Source organism: Salmo trutta, chromosome 27 (assembly GCF_901001165.1).
Source record: "Salmo trutta chromosome 27, fSalTru1.1, whole genome shotgun sequence".
NCBI classification, from domain to species: Eukaryota; Metazoa; Chordata; class Actinopteri; order Salmoniformes; family Salmonidae; genus Salmo; species Salmo trutta.
The window spans coordinates 43487315-43513078 of NC_042983.1; positions in this window are offsets into that span (position 1 = coordinate 43487315).

Genomic DNA, 25764 nt, shown 5'->3' on the forward strand with positions numbered 1-25764 from the left:
ACAGAACATGTCAATCAAAACCAAGGCCTCGCATTCTAAGGGCCCGGGGATTGGGTTTCTATCAAGCTAACATATGAAATGTTTTAAGACGGTTATACCAAGGATTGTTTCGTTATTTGATTCTGAATTTTAGAATCCTTAGTAAGTATAAACCAAATATATTAAACAATTATTTGACGAAACATTGAATTTGGCCTTACGGCTATATAGCCCATAGAAAACGCATTGAATACCATATTCATGCAGGGAGAAAGAGATACTCACAATATACATCTAAAGGAAGTGAAGTCTGTTCTGAAGTGTCTGTCCTGTATCTGAGAGATATAAGATAAAGTACCCATATTTCGTGTTCGTGTACGTGTTGGTGAGAATCTCATCGATGGTGAGGCTTAGCGTGTAGCCCAGACTGTTTTGGATGCTGGCAGACCGGCGCTACTGACTTCAAAACACATGTCTCTAGCTTTAACACTCTGTGGCCCTGTGAGAAGGGGGTCCCGTGGCAGCCAGCCCAGTCTGTGGCCCTGTGAAAAGGGGGTCCCGTGGCAGCCAGCACTGTCTGTGGCCCTGTGAGAAGGGGGTCCCGTGGCAGCCAGCCCAGTCTGTGGCCCTGTGAGAAGGGGGTCCCGTGGCAGCCAGCACTGTCTGTGGCCCTGTGAGAAGGGGGTCCTGTGGCAGCCAGCACTGTCTGTGGCCCTGTGAGAAGGGGGTCCCGTGGCAGCCAGCCCAGTCTGTGGCCCTGTGAGAAGGGGGTCCCGTGGCAGCCAGCACTGTCTGTGGCCCTGTGAGAAGGGGGTCCCGTGGCAGCCAGCACTGTCTGTGGCCCTGTGAGAAGGGGGTCCCGTGGCAGCCAGCCCAGTCTGTGGCCCTGTGAGAAGGGGGTCCCGTGGCAGCCAGCACTGTCTGTGGCCCTGTGAGAAGGGGGTCCCGTGGCAGCCAGCCCAGTCTGTGGCCCTGTGAGAAGGGGGTCCCGTGGCAGCCAGCCCAGTCTGTGGCCCTGTGAGAAGGGGGTCCCGTGGTAGCTAGTCCGGCTCTCTTTAGCCTCTTGAGAAGGGGGACCTGTGGCAGCCAGCCCCACTCTCTATGGCCCCATGAGAAGGGAGTCCCATTGCAGCAAGCCAGAGCAGTCTGTGGCCCTGTGAGAAGGGAGTCCTACTGCAGCCAGCCAGACCAGTCTGTGAGAAAGGAGTTGAGAAGGCAGCGAGCCATGCTATCTGTGAGAATTTAAACGCAACATGTAAAGTGTTGGTCCCATGTTTCATGAGCTGAAAAAATTTGATTTGGATTACAGAATTTTTCTATACGCACAAAAAGCGTATTTCTCTCAAATGTTGTGCACAAATCTTTTTACATCCCTGTTAGTGAGCATTTCTCATTTGCCAAGATAATCCATCCACCTGACAGGTGTGGCAAATCAAGAAGCTGATTAAACAGCATGAACATTACTCAAGTGCACCTTGTGCTGGGGAAAATAAAAGGCCACTCTAAAATGTGCATTTCTGTCACACAACACAGTGCCACAGATATCACAAGTTTTGAGGGAGCTTGCAATTGGCTGGAATGACCACATGATCTGTTGCTAGATCATTTAATGATAATTTCTCTACCATAAGCCACTTGAAACTTTGTTTTAGAGAATTTGGCTGTACGTTCAACCGGCCTTACAACCGCAGACCACATGTACTGCATCGTGTGGGCGAGCGGTTTGCTGATGTCAGCATTGTAAACAGAGTGCCTCGTGGTGGAGGTGGGGTTATGGTATGGGGCAGGCATAAGCTACGGACAACGAACACATTTCCATTTTATCGTTGGCAATTTGATGGCACAAAAATACCGTGACGAGATCCTGGGGCTCATTGTGAAGCCCGTTTTTTTTAAATGGTATCTGCGACCAACAGATACATTTCTGTATTCCCAGTCGTGAAATCCATAGTTTATGGCTTAATTTATTTATTTCAATTGACTGATTTCCTCATAAGAGCTGTAACTCACCAATATCAATGAAATTGTTGCATGTTGTGTTTATATTTTCGTTCAGTATAATTTCAAAATAAGACTATGTTACATGGGTCCTGGCTCTTCCTCTCTCTCTCTCTCTCCCTCCCTGCCTCCATCCCTTCTTCCGTACCTCTGTCCCTCCGTGTCTCTCTGTCCATCTCTCTCCATAGTAACTAACTCTATCTCTAGATCTAATGTGGAGTGGCAATGTATGCAAAGTAACAAACCACAGGTAATGAATCAATCGTTAATGTGGCTGTAAATATTTACTTGTCCCATTAAACCTCCCTCTAAACCAGAGCGTGTTGTGTTCGCTGTTGCCATGTTGGCGCAAAACCAGGCTCTGTAGGTGGATTAGTTCTTGGAATACAAACAGTTTACAGAGGAAAGCGTCTCTGATGACGACACTATGTGGGGCAGCTTGAGGAGCTCTGAACACAAAACATTTATTGTCAAAGAGAAAGAGAGAAAAAACATCTAGTACACAGTCACCATCTGGTAAACTAGTAAACACCTGAACACAGTCACCATCTGGTAAACTAGTAAACACCTGAACACAGTCACCATCTGGAAAACACCTGAACACAGTCACCATCTGGTAAACACCTGAACACAGTCACCATCTGATAAACACATGAACACAGTCACCATCTGGTAAACACATGAACACAGCCACCATCTGGTAAACGTCTGAACACAGTCCCCATCTGGTAAACACATGAACACAGTCACCATCTGGTAAACGTCTGAACACAGTCCCCATCCATTTTGGCCCTGTCCGGGGGTATCATCGGATGGGGCCACAGTGTCTTCTGATCCCTCCTGTCTCAGCCTCCAGTATTTATGCTGCAGTAGTTTATGTGCCGGGGGGCTAGGGTCAGTCTGTTTCATCTGGAGTATTCTCTTGTCTTATCCGGTGTCCTGTGTGAATTTAAATATGCTCTCTCTAATTCTCTCTTTCTCTCTTTCTTTCTTTCTCTCGGAGGACCTGAGCCCTAGGACCATGCCTCGGGACTACCTGGCATGATGACTCCTTGCTGTCCCCAGTCCACCTGGCCATGCTGCTGCTCCAGTTTCAACTGTTCTGCCTGCGGCTACGGAACCCTGACCTGTTCACCGGACGTGCTTGTTGCACCCTCGACAACTACAATGATTATTATTATTTGACCATGCTGGTCATTTATGAACATTTTAACATCTTGACCATGTTCTGTTATAATATCCACCCGGCACAGCCTGAAGAGGACTGGCCACCCCTCATAGCCTGGTTCCTCTCTAGGTTTCTTCCTAGGTTTTTGGCCTTTCTAGGGAGTTTTTCCTAGGGAGTTTTTCCTAGCCACCGTGCCTCTTTCACATGCATTGCTTGCTGTTTGGGGTTTTAGGCTGGGTTTCTGTACAGCACTTTGAGATTTCAGCTGATATACGAAGGGCTATATAAATACATTTGATTTGATTTGATTTGATAAACACATGAACACAGTCACCATCTGGTAAATACAGTCACCATCTGGAAAACACCTGAACACAGTAACCATCTGGTAAATACAGTCACCATCTGGTAAACACCTGAACAAAGTCACCATCTAGTAAACACCTGAACACAGTCACTATTTGGTAAACACATGAACACAGTCACCATCTAGTAAACACCTGAACACAGTCACCATCTAGTAAACACCTGAACACAGTCACCATCTGGTAAACACCTGAACACAGTCACCATCTGGTAAACACCTGAACACAGTCACCATCTGGTAAACACATGAACACAGTCACCATCTGGTAAACACATGAACACATTCACCATCTGGTAAACACCTGAACACAGCCACCATCTGGTAAACACCTGAACACAGTCACCATCTGGTAAACACATGAACACAGCCACCATCTGGTAAACACCTGAACACAGTCACCATTTGGTAAACACCTGAACACAGTCACCATCTAGTAAACACCTTAACACAGTCACCATCTGGTAAACATCTGAACACAGTCACCATCTAGTAAACACCTTAACACAGTCACCATCTAGTAAACACATGAACACAGTCACCATCTGGTAAACACTTGAACACAGTCACCATCTGGTAAACACCTGAACACAGTCACCATCTGGTAAACACCTGAACAAAGTCACCATCTGGTAAACACATGAACACAGTCCCCATCTGGTAAACACCTGAACACAGTCACCATCTGGTAAACACATGAACACAGTCCCCATCTGGTAAACACTTGAACACAGTCACCATCTAGTAAACACCTGAACACAGTCACCATCTGGTAAACACCTGAACACAGTCACCATCTAGTAATCTAGTAAACACCTGAACACAGTCACCATCTGGTAAACACCTGAACACAGTTACCATCTGGTAACACATGAACACAGTCACCATCTGGTAAACACATGAACACAGTCACCATCTGGTAAACACATGAACACAGTCACCATCTGGTAAACACCTGAACACAGTCACCATCTGGTAAACACATGAACACAGTCACCATCTGATAAACACATGAACACAGCCACCATCTGGTAATCACCTGAACACAGTCACCATCTAGTAAACACCTTAACACAGTCACCATCTGGTAAACGTCTGAACACAGTCACCATCTGGTAAACACATGAACACAGCCACCATCTGGTAAATACAGTCACCATCTGGTAAACACCTGAACACAGTCACCATCTAGTAAACACCTGAACACAGTCACCATCTGGTAAACGTCTGAACACAGTCACCATCTGGTAAACACCTGAACACAGTCACCATCTAGTAAACACATTAACACAGTCACCCTCTGGTAAACACCTGAACACAGTCACCATCTGGTAAACACCTGAACACAGTCACCATCTGGTAAACACATGAACACAGTCCCCATCTGGTAAACACCTGAACACAGTCACCATCTGGTAAACACATGAACACAGTCCCCATCTGGTAAACACTTGAACACAGTCACCATCTAGTAAACACCTGAACACAGTCACCATCTGGTAAACACCTGAACACAGTCACCATCTAGTAAACACCTGAACACAGTCACCATCTGGTAAACGTCTGAACACAGTCACCATCTGGTAAACACATGAACACAGTCACCATCTGATAAACACATGAACACAGCCACCATCTGGTAACCACCTGAACACAGTCACCATCTAGTAAACACCTTAACACAGTCACCATCTGGTAAACGTCTGAACACAGTCACCATCTGGTAAACACCTGAACACAGCCACCATCTGGTAAATACAGTCACCATCTGGTAAACACCTGAACACAGTCACCATCTAGTAAACACCTGAACACAGTCACCATCTGGTAAACGTCTGAACACAGTCACCATCTGGTAAACACCTGAACACAGTCACCATCTAGTAAACACATTAACACAGTCACCATCTGGTAAACACCTGAACACAGTCACCATCTGGTAAACACATGAACACAGCCACCATCTGGTAAACACATGAACACAGCCACCATCTGGTAAACGTCTGAACACAGTCACCATCTAGTAATCTAGTAAACACCTGCACACAGTCACCATCTGGTAAACACCTGAACACAGTTACCATCTGGTAAACACATGAACAAAGTCACCATCTGGTAAACACATGAACACAGCCACCATCTGGTAAATACAGTCACCATTTGGTAAACACCTGAACACAGTCACTATCTAGTAAACACCTGAACACAGTCACCATCTGGTAAACACCTGAACACAGTCACCATCTGGTAAACACCTGAACACAGTCACCATCTGGGAAACACATGAAAACAGTCACCATCTGGTAAACACATGAACACAGCCACCATCTGGTAAACGTCTGAACACAGTCACCATCTAGTAAACACCTTAACACAGTCACCATCTGGTAAACACATGAACACAGTCACCATCTGGTAAACACCTGAACACAGTCACCATCTGGTAAACACCTGAACAAAGTCACCATCTAGTAAACACATGAACACAGTCACCATCTGGTAAACACATGAACGCAGTCACCATCTGGTAAACACCTGAACACAGTCACCATTGCAACCATGGTTTGATTTTGCAGATGGATGTATGGTCCATTAATGGGAAGCAGCAGTAGACGGTTAGAGCCGAGTATTACAAATGACAAAATCCGTCCATTGATTTTCTACTTTTGAACAGACTATTTACACCCTGGTGCCATGTGACTCTGAATGAAATTTGATTATGAAACTGTTGTTTTACATGAACCTTTTGTTGATTCAGAGTTTTCCATTTGCCAGTGGGCCTATGTTGAAGGGCTACAGATGGAAGAATAGGGTTAAGGTAGACAGCCTTGACCATGAGACAGAGATGGTGTCCTAATGGCATCCTATTGTCTATAAAGTCCTATAGGTCTACGATCAGAATAGGATGCTATTTGGGATGCAGACTATGTTTCAGTGCTACAGATGGGAGAATAGGGTTAATGTATGCAGCCCTGAGTATGTGAGGGTTGGATAATTGTCAGAAGGTGGGTGAAGCTGGTGCATGAAGTCAGGCGCAGGAGAGCAGAATGAGTGAGCAACGTACTTTACTCAAAATAAAGGCACAGGGTAAACATACACTTGACCAACAATAAATGGTAATCAATTACGCATGGGTGAAAACATCACCCGTCGAAAACCAGCCATAACGTACCAAATGAACATAGAAACAATCACGCACAACAACATGGGGGAAACAGAGGGTTAAATACATGAGGAGAGGGACCAACATTGGCGGAAGTTGTGACAGTACCCCCCCCCTTGATGCACGGCTCCAGCAGCACGCCATCACAGGCCTCGGGGACGACCCGGAGGACGAGGCGCAGGGCAATCCGGATGGAGACGGTGGAACTCCGGCAGCATCGACGGATCTAGCACGTCCTCCATTGATCGAACTGCATACGCCGGGGCCCCCTCGATGTCCAGAGGGGGCGGAGGAATCTCCCGTACCTCAGACTCCTGGAGTGGACCAGCCACCACCGGCCTGAGGAGAGACACATGGAACAAGGGGTTAATACGGTAATCGAGGGGAAGCTGAAACCTGTAACAAACCTGATTCAGTCTCCTCAGGACTTTGAATGGCCCCACAAACCGCGGGCCCAGCTTCCGGCATGGCAGGCGGAGGGGCAGGTTTCGGTTTGAGAGCCAAACCCGGTCCCCTGTGCAAACACCGGGGCCTGACTGCGGTGGCAATCTGCGCTGGTTTTCTGGCGCCTCACGGCCCGCTGAAGGTGCACATGAGTGGCGTCCCATGTCTCCTCAGCACGCCTAAACCAGTCGTCCACCGCAGGAGCCTCGATCTGGCTCTGATGCCAAGGTGCCAGAACCGGCTGGTACCCCAGTACGCACTGGGGGAGAGGTTAGTGGAGGAGTGGCGGAGTGGGGGAGCGAGTTCTGGGCCATCTCTGCCCAGGGCACGAATGCTTCCCACTCCCCCAGCCGGTCCTGGCAATAGGACCGCAGAAACCTGCCCACATCCTGGTTTACTCTCTCCACCTGCCCATTACTCTCGAGGTGAAAACCAGAGGTAAGGCTGACCGAGACCCCCAGACGTTCCATGAACGCCCTCCAGACCCTTGACGTGAACTGGGAACCTCGATCAGATACTATGTCCTCAGGCGCTCCGTAGTGCCGGAAGACGTGTGTAAACAGGGCCTCCGCAGTCTGTAGGGCCGTAGGTAGACCGGGAAAAAGGGAGGAGATGGCAGGACTTAGAAAACCACAACGACCAGGATCGTGGTGTTACCCTGTGAGGGAAGAAGATCCGTTAGGAACAGACACCCAGCTGGACATTGGAGAGAGTGGGCTTTGTACGTTACGCCCGCTCGATGTCCGTGTCCAGCTCCCGCACTACCGGTGCCACCAGGCAAGAGGCCGGGAGTATGGGGGTGTGATCCATGGGCCGCTCCTCTGTGTCATACATCCGGGACAGTGCGTCTGCCTTTGCGTTCTGGGAACCTGGTCTGTAGGATAGGGTGAAAATAAAACGGGTAAAAAACATGGCCCACCTTGCCTGGTGAGGGTTCAGTCTCCTCGCCGCCCAGATGTACTCCAGATTGAAGTGGTCAGTCCAGATGAGAAAAGGGTGTTTAGCCCCTTCAAGCCAATGTCTCCACGCCTTCAAGGCCTTGACGACAGCCTACAGTTCCCGGCCCCCCACGTCATAGTTTCGCTCCGCCGGACTGAGCTTCTTCGAAAAGAAGGCACAGGGGCGAAGCTTTGGTGGCGTACCCGAGCGCTGAGAGAGCACAGCTCCTATCTCAGCCTCGGACGCGTCCACTTTCACTATGAACGCCAAAGAAGGATCCGGATGAGCCAGCACGAGAGCCAAGGTAAACAGAGCCCTCAGCTGACCAAAAGCCCTGTCCACCTCAGCCGACCACTGAAAACGCGCCGGTCCCCCCTTCTGCAGTGAGGTAATGGGAGCCACTACCTGACCTAAACCCCAGATAAACCTCCGGTAGTAGTTTGCAACCCTAGAAACCGCTGTACTTCCTTTACCGTGGTGGGAGTCGGCCAATTACGCACGGCTGAAATGCGGTCACTCTCCATCTCTACCCCTGAAGTGGAAATGCGATACCCTAGGAAGGAGACGGACTGTTGGAAGAACAGACATTTCTCAGCCTTGAGGTAGAGGTCATGCTCCAACAGTCGACCAAGCACCCTGCACACCAGGGACACATGCTCGGCGCGTGTAGTGGAGTATATCAGGATGTCATCAATATACACCACTACACCCTGCCTGTGCAGGTCCCTGGAAATCTTGTCTACAATGGCCTGGAAGACTGATGGAGCATTCATCAACCCGTATGGCATGACAAGGTACTCATAGTGCCCTGAGGTGGTACTGAAAGCCGTCTTCCACTCGTCTCCCTCCCGGATACGCACCAGGTTGTAAGCGCTCCTGAGATCCAATTTGGTGAAGAAGCGCCCCCCGTGCATTGACTCAATCGCACTGGCTATGAGAGGTAGCGTAGTAACTGTACCAGTGATCTGGTTGATACCTCGATAGTCAATACACGGGCGCAGACCTCCATCCTTCCTCTTCACAAAAAAGCAACTCGAGGAGGCAGGTGAAGTGGAGGGCCGAATGTACCCCTGCCCCAGGGATTCAGAGACATATGTTTCAATAGCCGCCGTCTCCTCCTGTGACAGAGGACACACGTGACTCCTGGGAAGTGCTGCGTCTACCAGGAGATTTATCGCACAATCCCCCCATCGATTTTACACTTACATTTTAGACATTTTGTAGATGCTCTTATCCAGAGCGACTTACAGTAGTGAATGCATACATTAGATTTTTTTTGTACTGGCCCCCCGTGGGAATCAAACCCACAACCCTGGCATGGCACACAGAAAACTGTTTTCTGCCCCTCCCAAAAGATAGAATTTGTAGATAACTGGCCCTCTTTCTGGGATTCACCCACAAACAGGACCAAGCCTGGCCTGCTGAGGAGTGACGGACTCCATCCTAGCTGGAGGGGTGCTCTCATCTTATCTACGAACATAGACAGGGCTCTAACTCCTCTAGCTCCACAATGAAATAGGGTGCAGGCCAGGCAACAGGCTGTTAGCCAGCCTGCCAGCTTAGTGGAGTCTGCCACTAGCACAGTTAGCGTAGTCAGCTCAGCTTTCCCCATTGAGACCGTGTCTGTGCCTCGATCTTGGTTGGGCAAAATTAAAAATGGCGGTGTTCGCTTCAGTAATCTTACTAGTATAAAGACCTCCTCCATTCCTGCCATTATTGAAAGAGATTGTGATACTTCACATCTCAAAATTGGGTTACTTAATGTTAGATCCCTCACTTCCAAGGCAGTTATAGTCAATGAACTAATCACTGATCATAATCTTGATGTGATTGGCCTGACTGAAACATGGCTTAAGCCTGATGAATTTACTGTGTTAAATGAGGCCTCACCCCCTGGTTACACTAGTGACCAAACCCCCCGTGCATCCGGCAAAGGCGGAGGTGTTGCTAACATTTACGATAGCAAATTTCAATTTACAAAAAAAAAAACAATGACGTTTTCGTCTTTTGAGCTTCTAGTCATGAAATCTATGCAGCCTACTCAATCACTTTTTATAGCTACTGTTTACAGGCCTCCTGGGCCATATGCAGTGTTCCTAACTGAGTTCCCTGAATTCCTATCGGATCTTGTAGTCATAGCAGATAATATTCAAATTTTTGGTGACTTTAACATTCACATGGAAAAGTCCACAGACCCACTCCAAAAGGCTTTCGGAGCCATCATCGACTCAGTGGGTTTTGTCCAACATGTCTCTGGACCTACTCACTGCCACAGTCATACTCTGGACCTAGTTTTGTCCCATGGAATAAATGTTGTGGATCTTAATGTTTTTCCTCATAATCCTGGATTATCGGACCACCATTTTATTGCGTTTACAATTGCAACAAATAATCTGCTCAGACCCCAACCAAGGAAGATTAAAAGTCGTGCTATAAATTCTCAGACAACCCAAAGATTCCTTGATGCCCTTCCAGACTCCCTCTGCCTACCCAAGGACGTCAGAGGACAAGAATCAGTTAACCACCTAACCGAGGAACTCAATTCAACCTTGCGCAATACCCTAGATGCAGTTGCACCCCTAAAAATTAAAAACATCTGTCATAAGAAACTAGCTCCCTGGTATACAGAAAATACACGAGCTCTGAAGCAAGCTTCCAGAAAATTGGAACGGAAATGGCGCCACACTAAACTGGAAGTCTTCCGACTAGCTTGGAAAGACAGTACCGCGCAGTATCGAAGAGCCCTCACTGCTGCACGATCATCCTATTTTTCCAACTTAATTGAGGAAAATAAGAACAATCCGAAATTTCTTTTTGACACTGTCGCAAAGCTAACTAAAAAGCAGCATTCGCAAATGGAGGATGGCTTTCACTTCAGCAGTAATAAATTTATGAACTTTTTTGAGGAAAAGATCATGATCATTAGAAAGCAAATTACGGACTCCTCTTTAAATCTGGGTATTCCTCCAGGGCTTCATTGTCCAGAGTCTGCACAACTCTGCCAGGACCTAGGATCAAGGGAGATACTAAAGTGTTTTAGTACTATATCTCTTGACACAATGATGAAAATAATCATGGCCTCCAAACCCTCAAGCTGCATACTGGACCCTATTCCAACTAAACTACTGAAAGAGCTGCTTCCTGTGCTTGGCCCTCCTATGTTGAACATAATAAACGGCTCTCTATCCACCGGATGTGTACCAAGCTCACTAAAAGTGGCAGTAATAAAGCCTCTCTTGAAAAAGCCGAATCTTGACCCAGAAATTATAAAAACTATCGGCCTATATCGAATCTTCCATTCCTCTCAAAAATTTTAGAAAAAGTTGTTGCGCAGCAACTCACTGCCTTCCTGAAGACAAACAATGTATACGAAACGTTTCAGTCTGGTTTTAGACCCCATCATAGCACTGAGACTGCACTTGTGAAGGTGGTAAATGACCTTTTAATGACGTCAGACCGAGGCTCTGCATCTGTCCTCATGCTCCTAGATCTTAGTGCCGCTTTTGATACCATCGATCACCACATTCTTTTGGAGAGATTGGAAACCCAAATTGGTCTACATGGACAAGTTCTGGCCTGGTTTAGATCTTATCTGTCGGAAAGATATCAGTTTGTCTCTGTGAATGGTTCGTCCTCTGACAAATCAATTGTAAATTTCGGTGTTCCTCAAGGTTCCGTTCTAGGACCACTATTGTTTTCACTATATATTTTACCTCTTGGGGATGTCATTCGAAAACATAATGTTAAATTTCACTGCTATGCGGATGACACACAGCTGTACATTTCAATGAAACATGGTGAAGCCCCAAAATTGCCCTCGCTAGAAGCCTGTGTTTCAGACATAAGGAAGTGGATGGCTGCAAATTTTCTACTTTTAAACTCGGACAAAACAGAGATGCTTGTCCTAGGTCCCAAGAAACAAAGAGATCTTCTGTTGAATCTGACAATTAATCTGGATGGTTGTACAGTCGTCTCAAATAAAACTGTGAAGGACCTCGGCGTTACTCTGGACCCTGATCTCTCTTTTGAAGAACATATCAAGACTGCTTCAAGGACAGCTTTTTTCCATCTACGTAACATTGCAAAAATCAGAAACTTTCTGTCCAAAAATGACGCAGAAAAGTTGATCCATGCTTTTGTTACTTCTAGGCTCGACTACTGCAATGCTCTACTTTCCGGCTACCCGGATAAAGCACTAAACAAACTTCAGTTAGTGCTAAATACGGCTGCTAGAATCCTGACTAGAACCAAAAAATTTGATCATATTACTCCAGTGCTAGCTTCCCTACACTGGCTTCCTGTTAAGGCAAGGGCTGATTTCAAGGTTTTACTGCTAACCTACAAAGCATTACATGGGCTTGCTCCTACCTATCTTTCCGATTTGGTCCTGCCGTACATACCTACACGTACGCTACGGTCACAAGACGCAGGCCTCCTAATTGTCCCTAGAATTTCTAAGCAAACGGCTGGAGGTAGGGCTTTCTCCTATAGAGCTCCATTTTTATGGAATGGTCTGCCTACCCATGTGAGAGACGCAGACTCAGTCTCAACCTTTAAGTCTTTACTGAAGACTTATCTCTTCAGTAGGTCCTATGATTAAGTATAGTCTGGCCCAGGAGTGTGAAGGTGAACGGAAAGGCTGGAGCAACGAACCGCCCTTGCTGTCTCTGCCTTGTCGGTTCCCCTCTTCCCACTGGGATTCTCTGCTTCTAACCCTTTTACAGGGGCTGAGTCACTGACTTACTGGTGTTCTTCCATGCCGTCCATGGGAGGGGTGCGTCACTTGAGTAGGTTGAGCCACTGACGTGGTCTTCCTGTCTGGGTTGGCGCCCCCCCCTTGGGTTGTGCCGTGGCGGACATCTTTGTGGGCTATACTCGGCCTTGTCTTCGGACGGTAAGTTGGTGGTTGTAGATATCCCTCTAGTGGTGTGGGGGCTGTGCTTTGGCAAAGTGGGTGGGGTTATATCCTGCCTGTTTGGCCCTGTCCGGGGGTATCATCGGATGGGGCCACAGTGTCTTCTGATCCCTCCTGTCTCAGCCTCCAGTATTTATGCTGCAGTAGTTTATGTGTCGGGGGGCTAGGGTCAGTCTGTTACATCTGGAGTATTCTCTTGTCTTATCCGGTGTCCTGTGTGAATGTAAATATGCTCTCTCTAATTCTCTCTTTCTTTCTTTCTTTCTTTCTCTCGGAGGACCTGAGCCCTAGGACTACCTGGCATGATGACTCCTTGCTGTCCCCAGTCCACCTGGCCATGCTGCTGCTCCAGTTTCAACTGTTCTGCCTGCGGCTACGGAACCCTGACCTGTTCACCGGACGTGCTTGTTGCACCCTCGACAATTACTATGATTATTATTATTTGACCATGCTGGTCATTTACGAACATTTTAACATCTTGACCATGTTCTGTTATAATATCCACCCGGCACAGCCAGAAGAGGACTGGCCACCCCTCATAGCCTGGTTCCTCTCTAGGTTTCTTCCTAGGTTTTTGGCCTTTCTCAGGAGTTTTTCCTAGGGAGTTTTTCCCAGCCACCGTGCTTCTTTCACATGCATTGCTTGCTGTTTGGGGTTTTAGGCTGGGTTTCTGTACAGCACTTTGAGATTTCAGCTGATGTACGAAGGGCTATATAAATAAATTTGATTTGATTTGACCATGCTGGTGTTGCAAACACCATGCGCTATCAACTGAGCCACAGGGAAGCGATGGGGTGGTAACTGAGTCGCCTTCTTTTTGGAGAAGGCCAGCAGGTTATCCAGCCGGATGGACAGGTCCACCAGCTGATCAAATAAGAGGGTGGTGTCCCTGCAGGCCAACTCCCGACGGACATCCTCGCGCAAGCTGCAGCGATAGTGCTTGATCAGGGCCCTGTCGTTCCATCCAGCTCCGGCGGCCAGGATCCGAAAGTCCAGAGTGAACTCCTGGGTGCTCCTCGTCCCCTGCCGCAGGTGGAAGAGACGTTCACCTGCTGCTCTACCCTCAGGCGGGTGGTAGAAGACTGCCCGGAAACGACAGGTGAACTCCTCAAAGTGGTTCAGCACCGCATCTCCTTCCACCAACACGGCGTTGGCCCACTCCAGGGCTTTCCCCAAGTGGCATGAGATGAGGGCGGACACCCTCTCACGGCCCGAAGGAGCCGGGTGGACGGTCACCAGGTATAACTCCAACTGCAGCAGGAAACCCTGGCAGCGGGCAGCCGTCCCATCGTACTCCCCGGGGAGGGCGAGGCGAATCCCACTGGAACCGGGTGCAGGGAGGCCCCTGGTGGAGGTGCTGGACTGACTCTCTCCCAGCGGCCCGTGGCGGCGCTGAGAGGATGGAGCATCGCTGCGTGTTCCTGGACGCGCTCCTCTACCCCTACAACAGGGGCACCTGCTCCTGCTGACTCCATTTATGGTGGGGTATTCTGTCAGGCGGTGGGTGTAGCTGGTGCATGGAAGTCAGGCGCAAGAGAGCAGAGATGAGTGGACAAAGCACTTTACTGAGGCAATATTTTAACAGAATGCAACCGCGTCACAAAAACAAATGCCCAAAGAACAAGAGAGGCAGCACAAAGTACAAATACCAAGTACAAAGTACCAGCTGCCACAAAGCACGGGTGTAAAACAGAACCCAGTGCAAACCAGCCGGAAGCATGCCAACCTGACAAATAAACAATACCCCACACAGACATGGAGGGAACAGAGGGCTAAATACACATAGTGATTATGAGGAGATGTAAACCAGGTGTGCAGGAAAACAAGACAAAACAAATGGAAAATGAAAGGTGGAGCGGTGATGGCTAGAAGACCGGTGACGTCGACCGCCGAACGCCACCCGAACAAGGATAGGGAGCGACTTCGGTGGAAGTCGTGACAGGAAGTTAATACTTGGTCGCAAATGGGTCTTCCAAATGGACAATAACCCCAAGCATACTTCCAAAGTTGTGGCAAAATGGCTTAAGGACAACAAAGTCAAGGTATTGGAGTGGCCATCACAAAACCCTGACATCAATCCTATAGAAAATGTGTGGGCAGAACTGAAAAATGGTGTGCGAGCAAGGAGGCCTACAAAACCTGACTCAGTTACACCAGCTCTGTCAGGAGGAATGGGCCAAAATTTACCCAACTTATTGTGGGAAGCTTGTGGAAGGCTACCCGAAACATTTGACCTGAGTTAAACAATTTAAAGGCAATGCTACCAAATACTAATTGAGTGCATGTAAACTTCTGACTCACTGGGAATGTGATGAAAGAAATAAAAGCTGAAATAAATCATTCTCTCTACTATTATAGTGATATTTAACATTCTTAAAATAAAGTGGTGATCCTAACTGATCTAAGACAGGGAATTTTTACTAGGATTAAATGTCAGGAATTGTGTTTAAATGTATTTGGCTAAGGTGTATGTAAACTTCCGACTTCAACTGTATGTATGTGTACATGTATTTATATGTGTATGTATTTGTGTGTATGTATGTATGTGTGTATGTATGTGTGTATGTATGTATGTGTTTATGTACAGTGGGAGGCCCCGGTGCACAACTGAGCAAGAGGACAATTGCATTAGAGTGTCTAGTTTGAGAAACAGATGCCTCACTAGTCCTCAACTGGCAGCTTTATTAAATAGTACCCATAAAACACCAGTCTCAACTTCAACAGTGAAGAGGCGACTGGGATGCTGGCCTTCTTTTATTTATTTTTTATTTCACCTTTATTTAACCTGGCCAAGATAAAACAAAGCAGTGTGAACCAAACAACACAGAGTTACACATGAGATAAACAAATGTACAGTCAATAACACAATAGAAAAGTCTATATGCAGTGTGTGCAAATGTCGTAAGATAAAGGAGGTAAGGCAAAAAATAGGCCATAGTGGCGAAATATTTACAATTCAGCAATTAAACACTGGAGTGATAGATGTGCAGAAGATGAATGTGCAAGTAGAGATACTGGGGTGCAAAGGAGAAAAAAAAGAACAATATGGGGATGAGGTAGTTGGGTGGGCTATTTACAGATTGGCTGTGTACAGGTACAGTGATCAGTAAGCTGCTCTGACAGCTGATGCTTAAAGTTAGAGAGGGAGATATAGGACTCCAGCTTCAGTGATTTTTGCAATTCGTTCCAGTTACTGGCAGCAGAGAACTGGAAGGAAAGGCGGCCAAAGGATGAGTTGGCTTTGGGGATGACTAGTGAAATATACCTGCTGGAGCACGTGCTACGGGTGGGTGCTGCTATGGTGACCAGTGAGCTGAGATAAGGCGGGGCTTTACCAACCAAAGACTTATAGATGACCTGGAGCCAGTGGGTTTGGTGACGAATATAAAGCGAGGGCCAGCCAATGAGAGCATACAGGTTGCAGTGGTGGGTAGTATATGGGGCTTTGGTGACAAAACGGATGGCACTGTGATAGACTACATCCAATTTGCTGAGTAGAGTGTTTGAGGCTATTTTGTAAATGACATCGAGCGAGGTCAAAGATCGGTAGGATGGTCAGTTTTACGAGGTTATGTTTGGCAGCATGAGTGATGGATGCTTTGTTGCGAAATAGGATGCCTATTTCGGCCTCTACTAGGCAGAGTTGCAAAGAAAACGCCATATCTCAGACTGGCCAATAAAAATAAAATATTAAGATGGCCAAAAGAACAGCATCCCAGGGTCGCCGCTTCACGGTTGACGTTGAGACTGGTGTTTTGCGGGTATTCTTTAATGAAGCTCCTAGTTTAGGACATGTGAGGCGTCTGTTTCTCAAACTAGACACTCTAATGTACTTGTCCTCTTGCTCACTTGTGCACCGGGACCTCCCACTCCTCTTTCAATTCTGGTTAGAGACAATTTACGCTGTTCTGTGAAGGGAGTAGTACAACAGCGTTGTACGAGATCTTCAGTGTCTTGGCAATTTCTCGCATGGAATAGACTTAATTTCTCACAACAAGAATAGACTGTCACGTTTCAGACTAAAGGTCTTTATTTCTGGCCATTTTGAGCCTGCAATCGAACCCACAATTGCAGATGCTCCAGATACTCAACTAGTCTGAAGGACAGTTGTATTGCTTCTTTAATCAGGACAACAGTTTTCAGCTGTGCTAACATAATTGTAAAAGGGTTTTCTAATGATCAATTAGCCTTTTAAAATGATAAACTTGGATTAGCTAACACAACGTGCCATTGGAACACAGGAGTGATGGTTGCTGATAATGGGCCTCTATACGCCTATGCAGATATTCCATTAAAAAAAATCAGCCGTTTCCAGCTACAATAGTCATTTACAACATTAACAATGTCTACACTGTATTTCTGATCAAGGACATTTCTAAGTGACCCCAAACTTTTGAACGGTAGTGTATTACATTTACATTTACGTCATTTAGCAGACACTCTTTTCCAGAGCGACTTACAAATTGGTGCATTCACCTGAAGATATGTATATTTGCAAAAACAAAATATATGGGGATTGGAAGTGATGCAGACAATTACATTGATGGAAGCAACAATATATATGCAATTTAAAGTTGATCTACCCACTAAAAAAATATACAATTATGCTCAGTTATGTTCAGCCCAATAATTGGCCACACCTGATCTTAATGAGTTCTTGTTTACTTTGAAATGGGGTCTGTTTGAGTAGACTAAAATGAACAGCTTTATATGTGTAATAAAACAATGGTATTTTAGCTCCATCCTTGGGGTGCAGTGAACTAATTCCATGGATAGAGAGCAGAAGACTATAGGTTTGAATCTCACTAATTTGTGTCACAATAAATGTTTTTGCATGATAAATGCCTAACGGAAATTAATTCCCATGTCTCCTATCTGTGCTTCATGTTATTAACAGTTAACAGTTATCTGTACTATATCCTGCGTTGGCATGTTAGCTTGTCATTTGTTAGTTCATGTTTAGCTACAGCGTATAGCTACAGTGTATAGCTACAGTGTATAGCTACAGTGTATAGCTACAGTGTATACCTACAGTCTATAGCTACAGTGTATACCTACAGTATATAGCTACAGTGTATAGCTACAGTATATAGCTACAGTGTATACCTACAGTATATACCTACAGTATATAGCTACAGTGTATAGCTACAGTGTATAGCTACAGTATATAGCTACAGTGTATAGCTACAGTATATAGCTACAGTATATAGCTACAGTGTATAGCTACAGTATATAGCTACAGTGTATAGCTACAGTGTACAGCTACAGTATATAGCTACAATGTATAGCTACAGTGTATAGCTACAGTGTATAGCTACAATGTATAGCTACAGTGTATAGCTACAGTGTATAGCTACAGTATATAGCTACAGTGTATAGCTACAGTGTATCTAGTGCTCATACGGTCAGTGTTCCTGTACCCCTTTGCTCAATTTGATTGTTTTTGTTTTGCCTCAAGATTCAGCATCTGGCCCTTCTTTGGTAAGGCTCATCGTGGCCAATAAGAAAGTTGATCCCTGATTGCTATCAGAGTTTCTAAACATATTACATTAAATTAGTTGGCATCAAAACCTGTAGCTTGTTGACTTTCAACCATTCCAACTCTATAACTTGTTTGGCAGTATTAACGTGAGCAGTAAAAAACTGTTGTGTTCTGACGTCTCTCTGACTGTTCTAGAGGTTTCAGATTCCCTTTCTTCTTTACCACCTAAGAGGTTGAATCCCTTTTAACGGTTTATTAAGTTCTTTGATAGGCGACGCACTTCAAGCAGCCTAAAATTTGTTGTCATATTACCATGTGTTGCCGAGCTGTCGTTAAAAATAAAAATAAAAATAATTATTAATTGACTTGCCTGATTAAATAAAATTAACATATTTCAACATCGCAGGAGGGCATCTATTTCCTGCCAGTTCTAGTTTATTTTGCGTAGCTCATTGCGTTTTAAATATGAACTGGCTCATTTTAGAATTTGTAAATTTGTATAAAGTCTAGGGGCTGTATTTGTCATTTTGGAGGTTGGGAAGATTTTTTTGTTTGTTGTTGAGATATTAGCTAACAGTAGAAAAGTGACAGTGGGGGCATTCCTGGCTGCATTCCTTCTCTCCTCTGTGTCTCTGGCTCTCTGGTTGATGTCTATACAGTGGTGGACAGACAGGCAGGCCAGCCGGTCTCTCCCAGTGTGGCTGTTTCACATACACAAGATTAAGTAGCTAAACTGACATCCAAGACCAATCGGGCCACCCAGGAGAGGCAGGGCCAGTGGAAGACCTGTCAGAGACACCCCCCCACCCCCCACCCCCCACTCCCCACTCCCCATTAATCTTCAAGCCTCTCCATCCCTGCTAACTCACATCTCCTTCAAACGGGACAGCCAGGCAGAGAGAAGTAGTGAAGTAACTCTCTTTTCTCTCTCTCTGTTTTTCTCCTTTCACAATCCGTCCAACCCATCGTTTAACTCTTTGGGGCACAATTCATCATTGCGGCATCGCCCCTTGTGTGCCGAGACCAGAGCTTCAAAGAACCGCTGGTAAATCCGTTAGGGATAGTTTTCTGTTCCCGCAGATCTGTTTTGTTGGATTTGTTAATTGGTTCTTCAGGGACTTGGTAGCCTAGTACTCTCTCCGTCCCCTTTAGTTAGGTCTTAGCCTATTTCAGGTGTTTTAAGTTTATTTATTTATTTGAAGAATTACAAAAAAAATATTTATGACCCCCCAAAAAAAGACAAAGTATCCTAACATTTTTTTTTTTTTCTTAAAACAATATGAGAATAAAATCTCTAACACTGACTATAGATATATAGATATAACTAACTATAGACATACCATTAACATGTCTTCTTATTAACAAAAGAAAAAGGAAAGTTTACACCTGATTCAACATGTATTATAACAAGTTGGCATGGAAGAATAAAGTGTCATTAAAATAGAAGTGTCATTTAGAGACAGATCAGGATGGACCCTCCCCTCCATTCCTCAGCCCCCATCCAGCCCCTAACCCCAGTACACCCATTCTCACCCCAAAACCCAATACAAAAGCCTCTTCACTGATCAACTTTTACTTTGATCTCTTTTTAAGAGGGGGGGGGGTTCCTAAGTTCCCCTTTCTTTCTCTGAAGGGGCAACAGACAGCCACGTCGGTCCAACCTGAAAACACAGTGAATGGATGGTGACTAAAACAGAAAAGATGAATACAGGAACTGATAAGTAGCGTAAAATGGGTGTATGATGCTTTCAGTCCCACGAGAGCGACTGCCTCTCTTTGGTGGAGGAGAGCGACTGCCTCTCTTTGGTGGAGGCCTGAGAGGAGAGGAGAGGAGAGGAGAGGAGAGGAGAGGAGAGGAGAGGAGAGGAGAGGAGAGGAGAGGAGAGGAGAGGAGAAGAGAAGAGAAGAGAAGAGAAGAGAAGAGAAGAGAGGAGGGGAGAGGAGAGGAGAGGAGAGTCGAACCTTCTCACTTGGATCCTTTGAAGAGACCTGGAATTAAGCAACATAGCACACATACTTTCTGCTATTTTTTTTGTTCTACCTCTCCTCTCTCTTTTTCTCTCTTGCTCAAGCCCCGTTTATACCTGGTTCTAACATGTGTCTTTTGTCTTGTGATTGTGATTTGTGATCTGATTGTGATTGGATCTTCCTGACCACCTCCGAAGGCAGTCAGGCGTGCTTTGTGTCTGGATATCTTACAAGTGTGGACAGATCTGGATGGTCAAAGCATTTAAATCATCATTAAATCATCACTTTATAAAATAATTGACAGGTGGCATCAACGTTTTAAAATAAATACAATATGTTATTTTTAAGGAATCTCTGTCTTTTTCTGTCTGTCTGTCTCTCTCTGTCTGTCTCTCTCTCTCTGTCTTTCTGTGTCTGTCTCTCTCTGTCTCTCTCTCTCTGTCTCTCTCTCTGTGTGTGTCTCTCTCTCTGTCTCTCTCTCTCTGTGTGTCTCTCACTGTCTCTCTCTGTGTCTCTGTCTCTGTGTCTATCTCTCTCTCTCTCTTTGTCTCTGTCTCTTTCTGTCTCTCTTTCTCTGTCTCGCTGTCTATCTGTGTCTCTTTGTCTACGTCTCTCTCTCTCTCTCTGTCTCTCACTCTTTCAATTTCAAATTCAAACTGTTTTATTTGCATGAAAAAACATTGCGTCAATAATGACAAAGCAACAATGTATACAATAGACATTGTAATAAAATAATGAATAAATATAATAATAATAAGAAATGGTAGTGAACAATAATACAAAACGTACAAAAATAAAATAACAACAATAAAATGGTAACTGTCAATTGTAGAAATATAATACATGGAAAAACATGGGAAATGAAACTATAACTAACTTATAACTAATTGTCATCCTCACCAGTACATCAGTACTACAGCTACCATCATCATTACTACAACTACTACCACCACCATCACTAAACTGCTTTCATTACCATCACCCTACTACCCGTACCAGTACTATTTGGAATAATAATCACAACAACAATAATAATCACAACAACAACAATAATAATAATAATAACAATAATACTAATAATAAGTAAGTTACTGTTTACTATGCAGATGTTATTATCCAGTGTCCCTCAGGCTATGGCAGGCAAATACATATTTGGCTGCAAGAGGAACCATTGCTCCTTCGTCCATTAGTATTTTTAGTTTTTCCCTCTGGGTTTAATAAGTTAAACTGTGGAATTAATGTAGTAATTTCTGTGAATAATGAATCTCTTGGTGAGGAATATTTCTCACAGTAAAGTGTATCTCCCTTCTCTATCTCTGTGTGTGTGTGTGTCTATCTCTCTATCTCTCTGTGTCTATGTCTTTCTCACGCTGTCTCTCTACCAATTTTGATGCTGCACATATTGCCAATGTATATGTACAGTTGAAGTCAGAAGTTTACATACACTTAGGTTGGAGTCATTAAAACTAGTTTTTCAACCACTCCACAAAAATTGTTGTTAACAAACTATTTTTTTGGCAAGTCGGTTAGGACATCTACTTTGTGCATGACACAAGTCATTTTTCCAACAATTGTTTACAGACAGATTATTTAACTTATAATTAATTCACTTGTATCACAATTCCAGTGGGTCAGAAGTTTACATACACTAAGTTGACTGTGCCTTTAAACAGCATGGACAATTCCAGAAAATGATGTCATGGCTTTAGAAGCTTCTGATAGGCTAATTGACATCATTTGAGTCAATTTGAGGTGTACCTGTGGATGTATTTCAAGGCCTACCTTCAAACTCAGTGCCTCTTTGCTTGACATCATAGGAAAATCAAAGGAAATCAGCCAAGACCTTGCAGACCTCCACAAGTCTGGTTCATCCTTGGTAGCAATTTCCAAATGCCTGAAGGTGCCACGTTCATCTGTACAAACAAAAGCACACAAGTATTAACACCATGAGACGACACAGCCATCATACCGCTCAGGAAGGAGACGCGTTCTATCTCATAGAGAGGAATGTACTTTGGTGTGAAAAGTGCAAATCAATCCCAGTACAACAGCAAAGGACCTTGTGAAGATGCTGGAGGAAACAGGTACAAAAGTATCTATATCCTCAGTAAAACCAGTCCTATATTGACATAGCTGAAAGGCCGCTCAGCAGGGAAGAAGCCACCTCTCCAAAACCACCATAAAAAAGCCAGACTATGGATTGCAACTGCACATGGGGACAAAGATTGTATTTTTTTTGAGAAATGTCTTCTGGTCTGATGAAACAAAAATATAACTGTTTGGCCATAATGCCCATTGTTATGTTTGGAGGAAAAAGGGGGAGGCTTTCAAGCTGAAGAACACCATCCCAACCCGTGAAGCACGGGGGTGGCAGCATCATGTTGTGGGGGTGCTTTGCTGCAGGAGGGACTGGTGCACTTCACAAAATGGATGGCATCACGAGGAAGGTAAAGTATGTGGATATACTGAAGCAACATCTCAAGACATACGTCAGGAAGTTAAATCTTGGTCACAAATGGGTCTTCCAAATGGACAATGACACCAAGCATACTTCCAAAGTTGTGGCAAAATGGCTCAAGGACAACAAAGTCAAGGTATTGGAGTGGCCAACATAAAGCCCTGACCTCAATCCTATAGAAAATGTGTGGGCAGAACTGAAAAAAGCGTGTGCGAGCAAGGAGGCCTACAAACCTGACTCTGTCAAGGGAAATGGGCCAAAATTCACCCAACTTATTGTGGGAAGCTTGTGGAAGGCTACCCGAAACATTTGACCCAAGTTAAACAATTTAAAGGCAATGCTACCAAATACTAATTGAGTGTATGTAAACTTCTGACCCACTGGGAATGCGATGAAAGAAATACGAGCTGAAATAAATCATTCTCTCTACTATTATTCTGACATTTCACATTCTTAAAATAAAGTGGTGATCCTAACTGACCTAAGCCAGGGAATTTTTACCAGGACTAAATGTCAGGAATTGTGAAAAACTCAGTTTAAATGTATTTGGCTAAGGTGTATGTAAACTTCTGACTTCAACTGTATATACAGTATCAGAGTTTGGACACACCTACTCATTCAAGGGTTTTTCTCTTTTTTTACTATGCCAAGAGTGTGCAAAGCTGTCATCAAGAAAACGGGTAGCTACTTTGAAGAGTATAAAATCTAAAAATATATCTTGATTTGTTTAATTATTTGTGATTAAACTATCGGTAGAGTGTAAAATGCGATGGAAACACACTGACCATTTGATTTTTATTCGGTACATGAAAAAGAAAATTGTCATCACAAACTGATTTTTATAATCTGATTGGTGGAAAAATGCGCGTATGTTCTTTATGCTGATATTCACACAAAAATCTGTCGCCAATTGGATGGAAACTTAGCTAATGATAATATTGCCCTTTTTAGTGTAAGAGCTGTTTAAAAAGATCGCTTGAAATGTCAACATGTTTTGTTGGGAGGGAGTTTTGGCGACATCACCAGGCGATAAATTAGTTAATAAACCAATAAGTGTCACGTCCTAAAAGAGGTTATGTGTTATTATAGTTTGGCAGGGGTGTTTTTGTTTTGTGTTGTCGGGGTTTTTGGGTATTGTTCTATGTTTTGTATATCTATGCTCGTATTTCTAACTGTTCTATTTCTATGTTAGTTTTGGGAACGACCTCCAATTAGAAACAGCTGGTTGTCGTTGCTTCTAATTGGAGGCCATATTTATATGGGTTTATTTTCTCTTGTGTTTATGGATGGTTGTTTCTTTGTATAGTCGTTGTACCTTACAGGACTGGCATTCATTTTCTTGTTTTGTTTCAGTGTTCACGGTCAAATACAAATATAAGTATGGACACTTACCACGCTGCGTATTGGTCCAATATTTCTTACTCCTCATCTGAAGACGATGATTATGACAATAAGAAAGATAGAGATGGAGTTTTGGCCTGCCGATAAATTAGTTAATAAACCAATAAGAAAGAGATTTCCAAACCTCTCTGCCAATAACGTCGATTTAATAGCGTTGCTCCTTCATCACTTTTCCATAAAGCTAGAAATTGTGCTTTCAAAGGGGCGTGTAAATTAGTAAATTGCTTGGGTAAATGAACAATTATTACTTTGCGGGGTCTGGATTGACTATCAGAGCAGAGCTTATAATATGGAATTGTTTAAAGATGGTCATGTGGAATTGTTTTAAGATGGCCGTACCATGGATCATTTAGCGGTTTGATTTTGAATTTTACAACCTCTTTATATTGAAATATTGAATTTGGCCTTTACTAACACATTCATAAATGTCGAAAACAACAGTCAAAACATGTATTACAAAGAATACAGTTTTGAAGTGTCTATCCTTTATCTAGTGGTTATAAGAAAGTTGAGGAAATATTTTAGTTATTTCGGACACATATTTAACCCTTTATTTTTGTTAGCACAAAAACGACCTCCGTACTTCCACTCATTTGTATGGGTTACCCTCAGACGAGTGACACTTGTGAACATCATCGTGAGAGTCTCACCTTTCCATAGAGTGGTCATATTCGTTTTTGTACCGTTCGGATGCCAGAGAATTTTTCATGAGAAGATTTTCGGGATCTCTCATGGTCTGACAAACATCGCTGCAGCTCGGCCACCTCCCGCCGCAGATACGAAAGGCCGACATAAGCGGATGAAACAGATTGAGACGCAGCCCATAAAAAAACACATCTCTAGCTTAAAAACACAGACTTTGATGGGGATTTATTTCTTATGTAACTTAAATTGACACAGGTGCAGCAAGATACTCTTACTTAAAGAGTACATTTCATGAATAAACTGTTGTAGTTATAGTGAAACACGTCAATTCTGGTCTTCATTTCAACAGTTTGCTGCAAAAGTTATATATTTTGGTATTTTGGTATTTTTACACAGAGGCAAAAAAAAATGCTTCAATCAGTTTGGGGTTCCATTCACCAACCAAGAATTCACAAAACGAGACAAACAGCCAATTCAGACGCTGCATGCAGAATTCTGCAAAAAATATACTTTGTGTACAACGCAAAACGCCAAACAATGAATACAGAGCAGAATCAGAACTATACACAATAGTTATCAAAAATCCTGAAAAAAGAGAGCTGTTAAATTCTACAACCACTTAGAAGGAAGCGGTACCCACACGTTCCAAAACAAAGTGCTCACCTACGGAGAGATGAACCTAGAGAAGAGTCCCCTCAACCAGCTGGTTCTAGGGCTCTAATAACAAACACAGACACTCACAGAGCCACAGGACAGAAACACATTTCGACCCAACCACACTGGAAAGAATCAACCAAAATAAAACAATAACACATTTTAAATGCTATCTGGCACTAAACA